Here is a 14,486-nt window from a genome sequence, read left to right as displayed (position 1 = left end):
AACGGTGAACTGTAGGTGTTTTATTGTCGAATATTGGTTTTTACAGTGTAACCTGGTTGTTGAACTGGCAAACATTGTAGACGTTTGTAGCAAACCATCTTCGAGGCAAAGTAGAATTTAGAGTAGTCCCCAACTCAACGATGCAATTATTTTCAGGAACCCCAAATTCGAGTTTACTTTCTCCGTGGAAGTTAACAATTGTATTCGTGAGTGTTTCATTGGACGGAGATCCCAAAACTACATTGACACTTCTAATGGCATGAAAGAACAATTATCTTACTTACTTGATAAGTTAACCTGCATTTTTCGAACGTTTACGGTGTAGACTGGCAGTGATTCATTGCCAAAATTCAACGTGGCTAAATATGTAGATTGGATTTTTATTATTTACAGTATATTGTTTTCAAAAATACTATTATCTTCAATAGTGCATGTCAAATTATGAATTTCGAATGTCATTTAGTACGAACAGGAAACTTACTGCCAATACACACAACAAATATAGGTATTTTGTGTTTTGTAGTAATTTAAAAGAATAACCATTTCTCTTTTATTCAAATGTTTCTTTCAAAGAATTCCAAAATGACGAAACACCACCTCTCATTTGCCAATCACATCTGAATGGTTCTTTGTACGATATAGGCGATTCACATCACTGCCTCAGTAAAACCATTCCCTTTCTATTCATGTCAGTATCGGAGTTTCAAGAGGCTGCGAAACTGTTACACATCAGTCACGCGTGCTGTAATATTTGTAAAACTCCAGAATGTCAAGTGTTACTCAATATTCACAGATCCAAGGTCAAACGTTACTTATCACCAACCGTTATTGAAATTGTATCTGGTAATTAGATGGAAATAAAATAGTGACAGTTTGTAGTGCCGCACACATTTCCTGATCATGTAGTAAAAACTAGCCATAAACAACGTTTACAATCTAGTCACAGATATTAAGTAATGCCAATCATTAGTCCCTATGGTACCCAGTACCCGTTGTTTTTTAGTCACTAAGTAAGTAACTGTTACACACCAGAGACAGATACAGAGAAATACCACTTGTTAGTCGGCAGTGACCTGACTCGCTACTTGTGTAACACATTGATAATACCGATGAGTCACTCGTGCTGGCATAAATGAAACGTGACACTAGTAATATAACAGTAACCACTATATAACTTAGATGGCGACGGTCTCCTCGCGGGATGTGTCTCAGTGAATTAAGAGATAGGTTGGACTTCAGGTAACATATTTTAGTAAAATTAGGATTAGTAAAATGTTTAAATAATAATTATTCCCGTCACGACAAACCTGAAAACCAAGCGTATCTCCAGCTTTGCTAAAATTATTATTCTACTCATCAACATAACATTAAATTTGTGATATTAGAGAATACACATTTAATAAAACTAAACATATACATCTCTTCAGCCGTTTAAACCAGCCTAAGGAAATGACTAAGTTCAGTGACATAATCTTACATTGTGAAAGATCGCCTTCCAATGACTCTTGAGTTAAGGAAGTGTGACTGTAGCGTTATACTCATACATTGTGTATATACGTAACCAGTGACGTGTGTGTGTGTGTGTGTAGCTAGAGATATGCTTAACTCGTGACTGGACCATTTACATAGCCTCTGATGTGTCGGGAGATATTAGATACCACGTTGGATAACTGGAAAGGAGGAAGCCCAGTAGCTATTGAAACACTCTTTACAATAACCCTGTAACGACTATTTGCATTTTGTGTGATTACAGTTTTATGAGATCAATCATCCTCCATTTACTTTAAAACTAATTATGAAAGTAACACACATATAAATTGGCTATCGAAACAATATTGCAACATGAAAATAACATATTATACTCCCTTATACGTGTACATGTCGGGTGTACAGAACTATCCTTGGTTGTTAACCACTCATAAATATTACGAGCATATTAACAAAATTATTTGTAAACTGTTTATCGTTATTGATACCAAAGAATAAGCTCAAATTGTATAATGTAGCCTACACTAAAATATTTCAGAAACAAAAACAACATCAGCACACTCATACATATCCACACAAACATTACATAAAAAGACATGAAGAGACTACTTGAAGTATTCCAAGTCAACATACAGCAATTAAACAGTGAATTACTTCGGCAATACTTGTTCGCTTAGCTTAATACGTTGAATATAAAGTGTATTTTCTGGACATCACAGTACAGACAGACATTTGCTAGCCTTTCTCTTGTTTGTTATTTATTGGGCTTGCAACTTTCAAACAGAAGATTAGTATTCTATCGAAAGGTTGCGATCCAACCAAGCAACTATGGTGTAACCTAGTGTGGTACCATGCAATAAGTGGAGGCTTTTGATTGAACAACCAGAAACATCTTCAATTTGATGGAAATAGATTATAACAATAAAATTTAACAATTAATTTTATCACGAGTTTCACACGGTTTTGCTTGTTGTGTTTCCCACAGTTCGTGTTTTAAAAATCAAGTTATTTCAAATAATTTGTAGCTTTCAATTTTACGAGCGTAAAGTTAATTACAAAATATTTGTGCACATATTTATAGATTGTTCATAGACTATAATAGCAAAATCTACCTGCTTTGAAGCTACTAGAGTAATACTCAACATTACTATGGAGGTTGCAAGTATGACACAATAATTTGGTTTCAAAATTCCAAAGTAATTCTATAGTTGCAGTGAATGGACGAAGGTGTGGAAAGGTGACGGCATTGTCTGCTTGATATCAAAAGGTTATAATCAATTACAGGTGGGAAATGTGGGAGGGAGAGGGAGGCAATGGAGTATGACCAAACTTGGCCTTACTGTAGACGTCTGGAAAATAATAGAACTGACTGTGAGCATAGAGATAACGAGTGTTTGTTTTAGTATATTCATGTTTGGTTCGCTTGAAGTTTTGCAGAGTATTTAAAATACTACTACTACTAGGCTTGAAATACGTTTAAGAATAAGTATAAGGAAATTATCATGCTAAAACATGACGGTGCTTCAGTGAGAAATAACCACAACGGTTATCGTAAAAATATGACATGTTTCTATTTAATTTACACTTAGTTACCTCAAATTGCTGCTCTAGAAACTCTAGAATATCGTAATTGTTTTAGAAGGTTAATTGACAGGACCTAATAACACAAAACGTTTTCTATCTATTAATTTAATCAATATACGATTATATTACACCACATCTAATCACGAAAAAACCACAACCTCCACGCCCCTCGAGCGTTAAATAGCTTATCTGTTCACTCTGTTAATAGACTAGGACTAGTCCTTTATGATCAGTTTAATTGCTTGTCAAAGATCTTGTGCAAGAACTCACACCAAGAACAGTATGAGGTCAACCACGGAGATAACCTTTGGCAATTCTCTTGGTTACTGTGTGGTCAACTTTCATTTCACAATGTTTCCTGATCGAATCTCCTAAGAGATTCTACGTTGTTAGGGGGAATTTATTTTACGGAGTACTTGATACTTGTTCTTGATTCACTTGTCAGTCGTTTTACAATTCTAAAAATACATTTGTCTTTTAAATACTGGATACGTACCCAGGAGACCTTATGGAATGGTGATGGCTGGAGAGGACAAAGTCCTAAAAGGCCTCAGTCCTCTGGGTTTCAGCTCTCTGGATTGAAATGTCAAGAGGACGACGACGAATTTTGACAATGTTTGGTCCCACCATTCCCATACAACTATTTACCCAGTTGTAAGAGTTAATCTTAAAGAAAATCACATTTACATTGACAGTTTGAATACCAATTTCTTTAGGACCTCCCAAACCGTAATCATCAAATACTCAACATCAGATCATATTACACCACAATCACCCCTACGCCTATCTCAAGCGTAAAATTACTTTCAACATTCACTGGGTATTAATAGCCCAGTCTTTTACGGTTTTAATTGCTTGTCAAACTCTTGTGCAACAGAGATTATCAAAGGCTGAAGGAAATGACGGGATACGTAACCACCATGAAAGCCCGTACGTGTGCAGGGACCCATTTAATCGACGATTGCCCAACGCGATACACAAAGACTAATGGTTTTGTATCTTTGTGCGAATCAGACTAAGGTGTAATTGATGGTGAAAGAGCGATGGTCCTAGCACGGATCCTTGCGGCACTCCTAACCTTTCGATGTTATTGATGCTGTACTCGTTATCTTCTCTGTTTCCGTAACGGTATCCCAAGGTTGTAAAACCAGTGAAGTTGTCGGTCTCAACGTTTATTACGGGGTGAAAAAGCGAGATGTTGCGAATTACATTAATGTGGAATCTGAGTAATATATTCTGCAATGCCTTGTGACTTAAAATATAAAATTTAGTAACTTTAACCTCGTTTTGTTGCTTGATTTGTCACTAGTCAGGTACACACACACCTACGAGCACACGATGATTAAAATGATATGGATTTCATTGCTATTAAAACCCTCAGTTAGATTTCGTAAGCCTTTCTCTGTGATTCTTTAACTATATTCTGTAATAGTTTGTGGCCTCATTAATTTCCACAGAAGCAATATTTATTGTAAGTTCGCTCGAGGTGGAACAGAAGAAAGTATGCCACAGCGGTGCAACTGTGTGCCGTGGGAATCTAATATGTTGCTTCACGAAATGAGTTTCGAATACGTTGCGTACTGCGGATTCAGGTATTCTGTTTAGTCGTCTTCTAGGCTAGATACCTTCAGAATATGTGACAAATTTTGATTAATTAGAGTTAATTCCAGTTTATGTTTTAGAAAAATTGTAAAGCACATACCGTGTATTCGTTTAATTGTATCTAACTTATTATAACTACTCTAATAAATAATATCAAAGATAAAACAATATGTAGCATGCTGTTGAATGAAATGTTATTTTTAAATAGGTCACTCTTATCATGACAACTATTAGGAACTAAATATTGGTGATAGTGTGCGAACTATTGAAACAATAATAAAAGTAAGATATTCCTCTTCCGCCTCCGAGTTATTGCGTCTTACTTCATCGCATGAATAATTTACCAGTTATTATTATTCCAAAATCATTTTGATCTAACAGAAATCCCCTATAAACCCAGTAGTCTTCAAGCAAAAATACACAAAATAAGAAAACTTATCATCTAACTATTGAACCAGTCTTGTTGCATTTTAGACATAACATTATTTATGAACGCAAACTTAGTTTATATTGGTACACAATGCATTGCCCTGAGTCAATGAAAGTTTGGCAAATAACCAATTTAATTTGAGTGAAAGAGGTGTTGGAGAAAGCATTGTAGGCGTTCTTTCATCACTGGACATTGATAGAATGACGGTGGCCTCTATCAGCTGATTTACTTGTCACTGTCTAGAATCTAGAAGGCCACGAGTCTCAATGTCGTCAGCTGTGCTAGACAGAGAAAGTAACGTGTAGGTCGGCTATCATGATGACATGATCTCCATTCTCGTTGCTCTAAATACTATAAATAAAAAGTGACAATTCTTTGTCATAATAGGTAGGAAACTAATATGCAATGAAGTGGTTTTACTCATTTCACAGATTCCACTTTTTTTAACTTCTTTTCTTAACCCTTTAAGGAACAAAGTTTAAAAAAATGGGAATCTGTGAAATGAGTCAAACTACTTCAGCTGCGTTTTTGTAATAAGACAAATCATTAAATAGGATCCGTTGTTTATTTTTGGACTCTTTAGGGCTGGCTAAAGCCACTAATTAGTTGTCCAATCGTCTTAGTCTAATAGCTTTGTGAAGGGATTAAAAAACTCTACTAACCCCTGATGCCTTCAAGGTTAGACGACGTTGATTTAATGTTATTATTTATAATTTTTGTCAACAGTACGATTTTAATTTAGTTTCACAGCCTATCATACTATTGGAACTTCTAATTTGATTAGAGAACACTTAATTCTAACTCGGTGACTTACTGGTATCGTTTTGGACTAATATGCTAGAGATTGCTGGTTCGAGTCTGGATCTTACTATTGCAGTCATCACTTACTTAACCTATGTGACTTTGTAACTACTTCACTGTCTTCAGATCAATTTGTCTGTGAAAATAGACTGATCAGATTTTTTTTAGATACCATTATTCAAAGCTACCATCCAGACAAAACGTCCACCAATAACTTCTCTTTCACCTTGAAAATGAAACGAAAAGATTTACACATTAAATCAGTCGCACCTCACCTCATTAAGTTTACTTTCGATGAGAGAACTATCGTAACACACGTAGAGCCGTCTCCAGTGGTTTCACCTCACCACACATGAACTGTATTGTAGTCATGACGTGGCTCAGCCATACTGAACACAGACTCTTGGCACTATCTACTGTAGTTAAACTGGGAGATCAGAGAAATCACAGGCTCAGTAGCCAACTGTTCGTCAGTAGAAACACAGTCACTGGAACTGATTAGTCATGTAACCGACATAAGGTGAGAGGTTTATAAGTAGTACCACAGAAAACATACTACTAGTACCGAGAAGGTGTATCGACAACAGTTTTTAGAACCCTGTTTAAATCAAATACATCGTCTATAATTTTCAGTGACAATGTTTATGTATTTTGAGTATGGTACCAGTTATTTAGACACGTTTGCATAGTTACAGTTATTTTCTATCTACTGACAACTAACATTTTATTTCACGATGAAGTAAATAAATTGGGTTGTGTTGCTAGCCTAGTGGCTAGCGTCTCGGACTTCGGTGCGGGAGGGACGGGTTCAATCCCCGGCACATCCACTAGACATTTATCTCGTATAACTCTCTCGTGAAATGCCACCGGCGTTGAAAAAAAAAATAAAAAAAAAAAAATTTAGTTACCCAATGGAGCAATGGTACACAGTAGTCAGTACTACACACAGTGCAGTTACTCATTTTTTTGCAAACAAGTATTGTGTCATATACTGTGATGAACTATAATTAAATGAGGACTAACGATTGGTTAAAACTAAGAACTGTATGGCTTTGGGATGAGTAACATGTATCTCAGCGGTATTACGATTACGTTCGACTGTATTACTAGCTATTTAACCTCATCAGCACATGACATCAGACACGAATAGCTGAAATAAATTCAAGTAATTAAAACGTACATTAAATTCTCAATCTCAAAATACGACCTCCGCACAACAGAGAAGTCTTACAAAGCAACACGCAATGTTTATGCAACAGAAAATTAACTACGACTTATTGAGTCACAAATGATGAATGAGCAAAGAAGGTATTCTCGGTGAATAATCAACAATAGAATCGATGAGGAAAACAGTGGGACTGAAGATACGCCCCTGACAACCACCAAGAGCCTCAGTGACATCGTCATCGCCCACGGACATTCCTGATGTGTGGGAATAGAGGATGGCGACAATAGCAAACCTTAGGATAAAATACTCCACTGATTTATATTCATAATAAGGATCAACTGGACGCAACAGTTGTCTGTTCCTGTCCGGTACATGAAATATGGTCATCAGGCTCGCCGGCTGCCGAAGCAACCCTTCGGAGAGAGGGTTGCCCCTCAATCCTAAATAGGGATACCGGCTACTTGTTTAAGCGTCACTCCACCTGGGTTCCCCCTGGGTTTCGTACCTGGAGGAACCCAGGTGGAGTGACACTTATACAAGTAGCCGGTATCCCTGGTTAGGATTGAGGGGCAACCCTCTCTCCGAAGGGTTGCTTCGGCAGCCGGCGAGCCTGATTACCTTAAGTCATCCTCCCATGGTGTGCCAAAGGTCGGTGCGTTTGCTTCGGCCTACATCATGGGGCCCGGGTATGTTTAAATACAAGTACCAGGTTTTCAGTCAGGGGCTTAGGCTCTTAAGACAAAACGAAATGGAATGGATGGAATGGATGTCCGGTACATGACGAGTGTGGATGTTGACACTTTGTTACATTTTTTATCAATTATCGAAAACTAGTTTAAATAAACCGTTCCAGCCCTCTTGTGCTACATTGGAATAAAGCGCGCATCGTTCAATTTACTGTAAACAGAAAGAAAATATTTTAGTATAAAAATTATTTAGAGGAAATGTTGCTGTAAGAATGTAAACAATCCTTTTCAGATGTACTTTTAACACAATATAAAATCAATTTTAGAGACATAAGATAATTTACCAAATTACTGTAATATCTGATCACCATCTTTTACCAGACCATCAACAGTCCTGATCGTAACTATGAACAACTGATTTATAAATGCAGCCTCCAACCACTCACCATGCAACCGCAAGGAGCACTGCTAGTACGATTACGTGCCGGAAGCGACCGTGCCAGAAGCGACCCAGCAAAAATCGTGCCAGAAGCGACCCTGGTAGTAGCGTGAGTGCCACTAGCGACCCATTGTTTGATAAGGGTTTTACAATGTTTGGTTCAAATCGGTGTTAATGGCTTATAAACAAATCCTATTCTTGTTATAGTAATATGTACCACCTGGAAGAGCCCAATATTCGCCTAAAGAGCTGTTTTAGCATCTCTAGTTACTAGCTGCTAGCATAGACTCGAGTTATGTGTAGTAACTTAATAAAACAATTTTTCTTGAATTTTTATCATTTTATAAAAGCCAAAGATAATCAATTAACTTATCTTTTCTTTATTTTTCAATTTATTAAATAAATATGTAAATATGAGATGGTGGATGTGTGTTTGTATAGGTCTACTACTTAATCGCACGGGAACCACTCAAAAGATCTAAATAAAACTTCACATGGAGGTAGTTTATCAAATATAATCAAAATAATGTTTATTTCAGTAAGTAAAATACTATGTTACAATACTTTGTCAGTACATATTTTATAATTATGCCATAGTTATGTAATAATATACTGACATAGTCATTAAATATGAAATCCCCCTCACATAGGCTACTGTCCGTGCGTGAGAAATTTCCTCTATCAGTAAATAAATATTCTAAATTGAAAAAAAAAATAGATATTTATAAAACGCTAGCTGGCCCGACAGACGTCGTCCTGTCCTAATGTGGTTTTATGTCAAATGCTTGTTCATTTTCAAAATTCAAAAAGCAGAAACCATTCGAATCGTCAAACTTTGGATTTTTTCTACTAGCCTGTTTGGAGATAGTGGCTTCTTGGAGCTTAATGAAGTTGACGTGTTAACAATTATTGTTAACATATTATGTTTGGATTAGGATTTGAAATAGATAGTTGGACTCTTTCTTCAACGTCCTGCCTGTTGTAAAGCGTAGGCCTAATTACAACAGCTTGTTTTCATTTGACTATTTTATTTCATTTCATTACGTTTAAAATGGCTCTCCGATGTTTATAAATGATTCCTTTCCTTCCCCCAAATTTACTGCATAATAGAAGTAATTGTATTTCCAAAACATATTTCGAAACTGAAATGAAATACTGAAATTGATCTTTAGGAAATACATATTTCAGTTCAGAAAATACAGCCAATCAAATAGGGACTTTCATAATAAAAAATCAACAGTCTGGCTACAAAGTTTTTTTTTTATTTGTGTAACAATAACAGATGGAATTAAAAAAAAAACAAGATTTGTATAAAGATGAATTAAGAGCAATAAACTGTTTGGTGATATAGCCTATGACAGATAATTAATAACAATGCAATGGAGTTATTGACCTACACATTTTATCTAACGGTGCAAAAATATAAAAACAATAAAAATAGACTATATAGTTTAAATCATTAAATTAAAAAAAAATATTTACAAATATACAAATCGTACATTTACTACAACATACTAGCAGGTGCAAAAGAAACAATATTTGTGACATAACCGGGATTATAGGCATAACAAAAGCCACAATTTTTATAAGCGTTTTATTTTTTGGGAGTTTTTTTTATCTAAATCATCAGCTGTATAGATAGCTTCGTCATTATAAATATATAGAGTTTTTCTACAATAAATTCCTACCCTTTTCTTGCCTCATATTATTATTTTTGAGTTAGTAGTCATTTTTCGTGAAAGCAGGTCAACAACATCAGGGGTTGTAAGCTGCCATACTATGACTAGAAACCTCAAAATCTTCTTTATTTAGTTGTGCTAGAATACTCTTTTCCATTTAGGGAATAAGCTGTTACCGTAGGTCTCATTGAAAGATCTAGACCCGGGACCTATTTTATTTTTCGTTTTGATGCCCCGAGAGAGCAAAAACACCATTCGTAAAAAATATATGTAATTTGTAATTTAAGTAATTTGGTTATAATTCATTTCCATTCTAGCTCCTGAGCTGTAATATTTAATATGATAAATAGGTTTGGATAAATGTCCATAAACTTTCACACACACATACACGAACGAATAAAAAAATAATATGCCTATTACAATAAATGCACCTGGAGTCTACAAACTGTTATAGTTTGCTTATTTTATTTATGGATATGTGTTGGTAAATGTATACTCGTATGAATTATACGATACAATTTACACAAAAAACTATTATTTCTTTCCCAAATGGGAATAAATTTAGTCTGCAGGACTGCTGCGCAGGAGTACTTTGTTATGTATTTAATGTGACAGCAAATCGTTTTAATGGTTTTATAGTGAAATTCTGTTTAGTTTTTGTTAAGAATATAAGTTGAATCGGCGTTAATTCATACTCGCCTCCCGCTCCAAATTCTTGGGTCGCTAGCGGCACGGTAGAAAATTGGTGGGTCGCTAGCGGCACGGGTCGCTTCTGGCACGGTCGCTTCTGGCACGACACCGCTAGTACGCATGAAACACCAAAGAGCAAACGATGGTTACTCGTGTCCGCCCGCGGCCAAGTCCAGGTGTTATAATTAATCTATATGGCAGTCGTAATCGCGCAATTACAAGACGTCTACTTCCTGTCAATATCTCACACGTCTGTGACTTCCGCTAGATTGACTTCCGGTCGGGAGTCGGGAGAAATGGCGCCAAATTGATTGAGCGGTCGACGTTTGCGGTCGAGCGAGCAGTATGATTGATAACTACGCTCCTTAGTGGCTCTGATTGGAGGTAAATCGAGCGACTGGAATAGCAGACTGATTGCTTTCTAGCGGCTTCAGTGGTCATGCAAGACAGGTACATGGATTTCACACCTTCATTTGCTCCCGCAGATAAGACAGTATATAGTGTCCGTGTAGGCAACCTTGGTGGCCAACTACGTCTCGAGATTCTGATCGGCGAGCGAGTGAAGATATTTTTTAATGCGATTAGTAACAGAAAATAAACTAAGTTTGATTCCTTTATGAGATGCTAGCTTGGAGAAACTAATTGCGACGTAATGAAATATAAACGACACAGTCTGTACAGAAAATCGGAAAAGGGCTGTATCGAATTGCATACATTTTTGTGTTGTTCATAACAATATAGCCAATAATAGTTCCTCATTAAGCCACGTACCCCCTCATTTTGTACCCTCATTTATTTCATTAGATCACAATAATTCGTTTTATATTGAAATGTCACTATTCAGTTAATCTACGATAAAAGACACCAGTTTTGCCTGCCTTGACTGTCCGGCCTTGTTCCTAATATAACCTTATATAAATGTAACTGAGAAACTATACACCTTAGTCTTATGAAGATAATGTATGCATTCATTGAGTACAGTATCCCTAAGTACAGTCTTGGGGCCAGCGGGGTTGATGCTTATCTAATTTAATAAAAACAAACATTATAACAGTAGACGAAGGCGATTAAACCTGACGTACTGACATTAACCGTGAGTCAGCAGAATGCACCGAGTCGTTTCCCCAAAAAAATTACACCGACAGAGTTCACACAGTACGTCACGTAGAGTTTTCCTTCGGGAATAAATAACAGAAAGTAAAAGTAGGAAGAACAGTGGCTCAATAAGGGTTGCCAAAACGAAAGCCATTTAGTTACTATCCGTGAGAAAATTCAGAGCGAATAAATTACACAAAATTGTTTTATAAGTCAATGGAATGACCGTTCACTTAAGAAGTTATAGATTTCTAACTGGGGAAGAGTCAATTAACATGTAAATATAGGCTATGAAGAAGATGTTCCCACAAAGATGTGAAAGGTGATATGGAACTACAATACAGGATGGTCCCATAGTAAATCATTGGAACGGGTTAATAGACTTTACTACTTTACTTCATAGTCTTGTTTCATGGGAACTATGATGTCTTCAGATTGTTAAACGAAGATAATTTAGTCTAAACATGATGCACGCCTGGCATCTTAAGTGAATTGAACAATCTTATTTTACACTGTTAAAATAGTTTACAATGAGTGGGGTTTGAATGGTAAACGTATGCGTTAAACTAGGAGATTCTTTTACTAGACCTCATTTTTACAATAAATAACCAATTCAAATTTAACTCAAACCGCTAGCTTTCTCTTGGCTGCTGGTTTTAAACATTGAGACTATTATTTTGGATCACTTTGGATTCAAGAGAACAATAGATTCACCTAAATACCAAAACAATGCAACCTCGTCTCAGCCCGGACTACACGATTCTGTTAATAAAGGAGATTGAACTATTCGGATATTCCGCTGTTCAATTATTCAACAAAATACAATTGGGTTCAGAGTTAAAATACTAGGTATAGTATTCAAAAGCGATGTATGGCGGTTATGGATTGATTAATTTATCACTGCATCTTTACTATGTATAACACGGTTATTTATCTTGCGTTTACGACATGGAATCAAAACTTATAAAATAGGCTATACATTTGTTAATACAGTATTTATAATAATATTGAGATGAACAGTTATTGCTATTTTTATTGTGATATATTTCAACAAAGTGATACAATTTTATAAACTTTCACTATTGATGCTTCTTCTATACAAACCCGGTTGTTCTACGTCAGCTACAATAGGCGTACAACTCTTTTTCAAGTTTTGTTTCCGACCCTAGAGCGCGGCGATATACGCGCTCTTTTTACTGTGCCCAGGAGCAAGAGTCATACTGTATTCATTTGGTCCATAAAACTCCATACAATTATGAAACCACCTTCCCTTGAAAAACTGCCAAAACCGTCCCATCCATCACCCATGTAAAATTCCGTTCTGAGCTCTAGCCCTCACAAGTCACCCCCAAAGTCCGCCTTCACTCTTTTCTGACATTTTTTTCTTCTTTGAAAGTTTAATTTCAAAAATCGATTTATTATTTAATTAAAAAAATAACTTACCTCAACTCAATGCAAATGTTATTCATATTGGAATTATTTTGATCAGGCAGTATGTACGTACGATCCAATGATAATTCAAAGGTTGAAAACAAAATTCCTTTAAAAGCCTCGCGGGAAGTTGGAAGTAAACAACATTTAAACTGAAACACTAATAGTCTCGTACCACCACACTAACAATCTAACACAGGTAAAAGTGAAAACTTATTACACACATATTTGGTCATGCTGATGTAGAGACTAAGAGACTTGTGTTAATGTTGCATAATGATTTGTCCATGAATTTATATTAAGAAAATAAACTGTAAAACAACGGTAAAGTTAACGAAAATTAGAGTTGAGATTGAAGAGAAAGAATTTATATACAAATAACTGGGCCTTGCAATGGCTTTAGTTAGAAAATATTTGTTAAGATCTACTTAACTTGTAAAATAACTATTTATAAAAATCCATTCAAAAATCGAACTTTTCAAACCATTGCAGTCGTGTGACATTAAAGGTATTAAAGTAACTTTTACGAGCATAATATGAATATCCACAGACTGCTTCAATACATATTGGATTGGAATAATGCTTACAATTAATTGAATTTCAAAACCCACCTTAATTTAAACGGCATCCCTCCCCATGCCGCAGCACGGGACACAAACACTCACAACAGTACACTCTAGACGCGGCTGAACCGAGACTGACTGAGACTGAGACTGAGGGACTCCGACACCGACAACTGTGGAGGGGGAGAGAGCGAAAGTGTCATGGTATACGTAATTAGATTATTGGTCTGCATACTACAGACTACAGACGACGGGCCCGCCCCAGTAATTGAGGCACAAGCGGCGTTTGGGTGTCATGTGGGAAAAAGTCCATGACAGCAGAGAAAAGGAAAATTACCAAGTTATTTTTACAAGTTTGTCATTGAAAAATGGAGTGTATTTTGGAAGGACGTAGTTTGTGTCGCTTCATTGTAAAATATACCAGTTGGAGAATTTAAATGACTTTATTCTAGATCGGTTATAAAATATATTTCATACATGAGGACAAACAAAATTTCTTAAAATATTGGAGCATCAAGTATAGAAAAACATATCAGTAAACCAATTTTTTCCCATTTAAAGATTTCGAATTTTTGAAATCATACAATAATACTGATGAAAACGTGTAGGCCTAACATTTCAAACGCAATAACAACACCCTAAACAACGTCCATATACCGTACATTCATATCTCGTATCCGAAATTGAGTTTTTACTGAGAGGGACTTCGACGAACGGTTTTGGCGACGTTGTGCTATATTTCTGATGAAATCAATTTTCTGTTGAACATTATTTATTTTAATTGGCGTTCAGGGACGCTCCCATATATTGATAAGGATATATAAAGTATT

The 14,486-nt window shown here is 36.0% G+C and overlaps 1 protein-coding gene across 3 annotated transcripts in view; it reads right to left on the bottom strand.

Moving 5' to 3' along the window:
• LOC128994041 (uncharacterized) overlaps positions 1-13,805 on the bottom strand; it is a 78,988-nt gene extending 65,183 nt beyond the window's left edge. For 2 of the 3 annotated variants that reach the window (XM_054418249.1, XM_054418251.1), the window contains exon 1: positions 13,705-13,805. The gene's annotated coding sequence lies outside the window, so the exon portion shown is untranslated. The remainder of the gene's footprint in view (positions 1-13,704) is intronic. The other variant, XM_054418250.1, reaches the window with a different exon arrangement.
• Between the last annotated feature and the right edge of the window lie 681 nt (positions 13,806-14,486).

Source organism: Macrosteles quadrilineatus, unplaced genomic scaffold (assembly GCF_028750875.1).
Source record: "Macrosteles quadrilineatus isolate MER2022 unplaced genomic scaffold, UCM_ALF_1.0 Scaffold_5__1_contigs__length_97177068, whole genome shotgun sequence".
NCBI classification, from domain to species: Eukaryota; Metazoa; Arthropoda; class Insecta; order Hemiptera; family Cicadellidae; genus Macrosteles; species Macrosteles quadrilineatus.
This window is presented reverse-complemented; position numbering and strand designations above follow the sequence as displayed.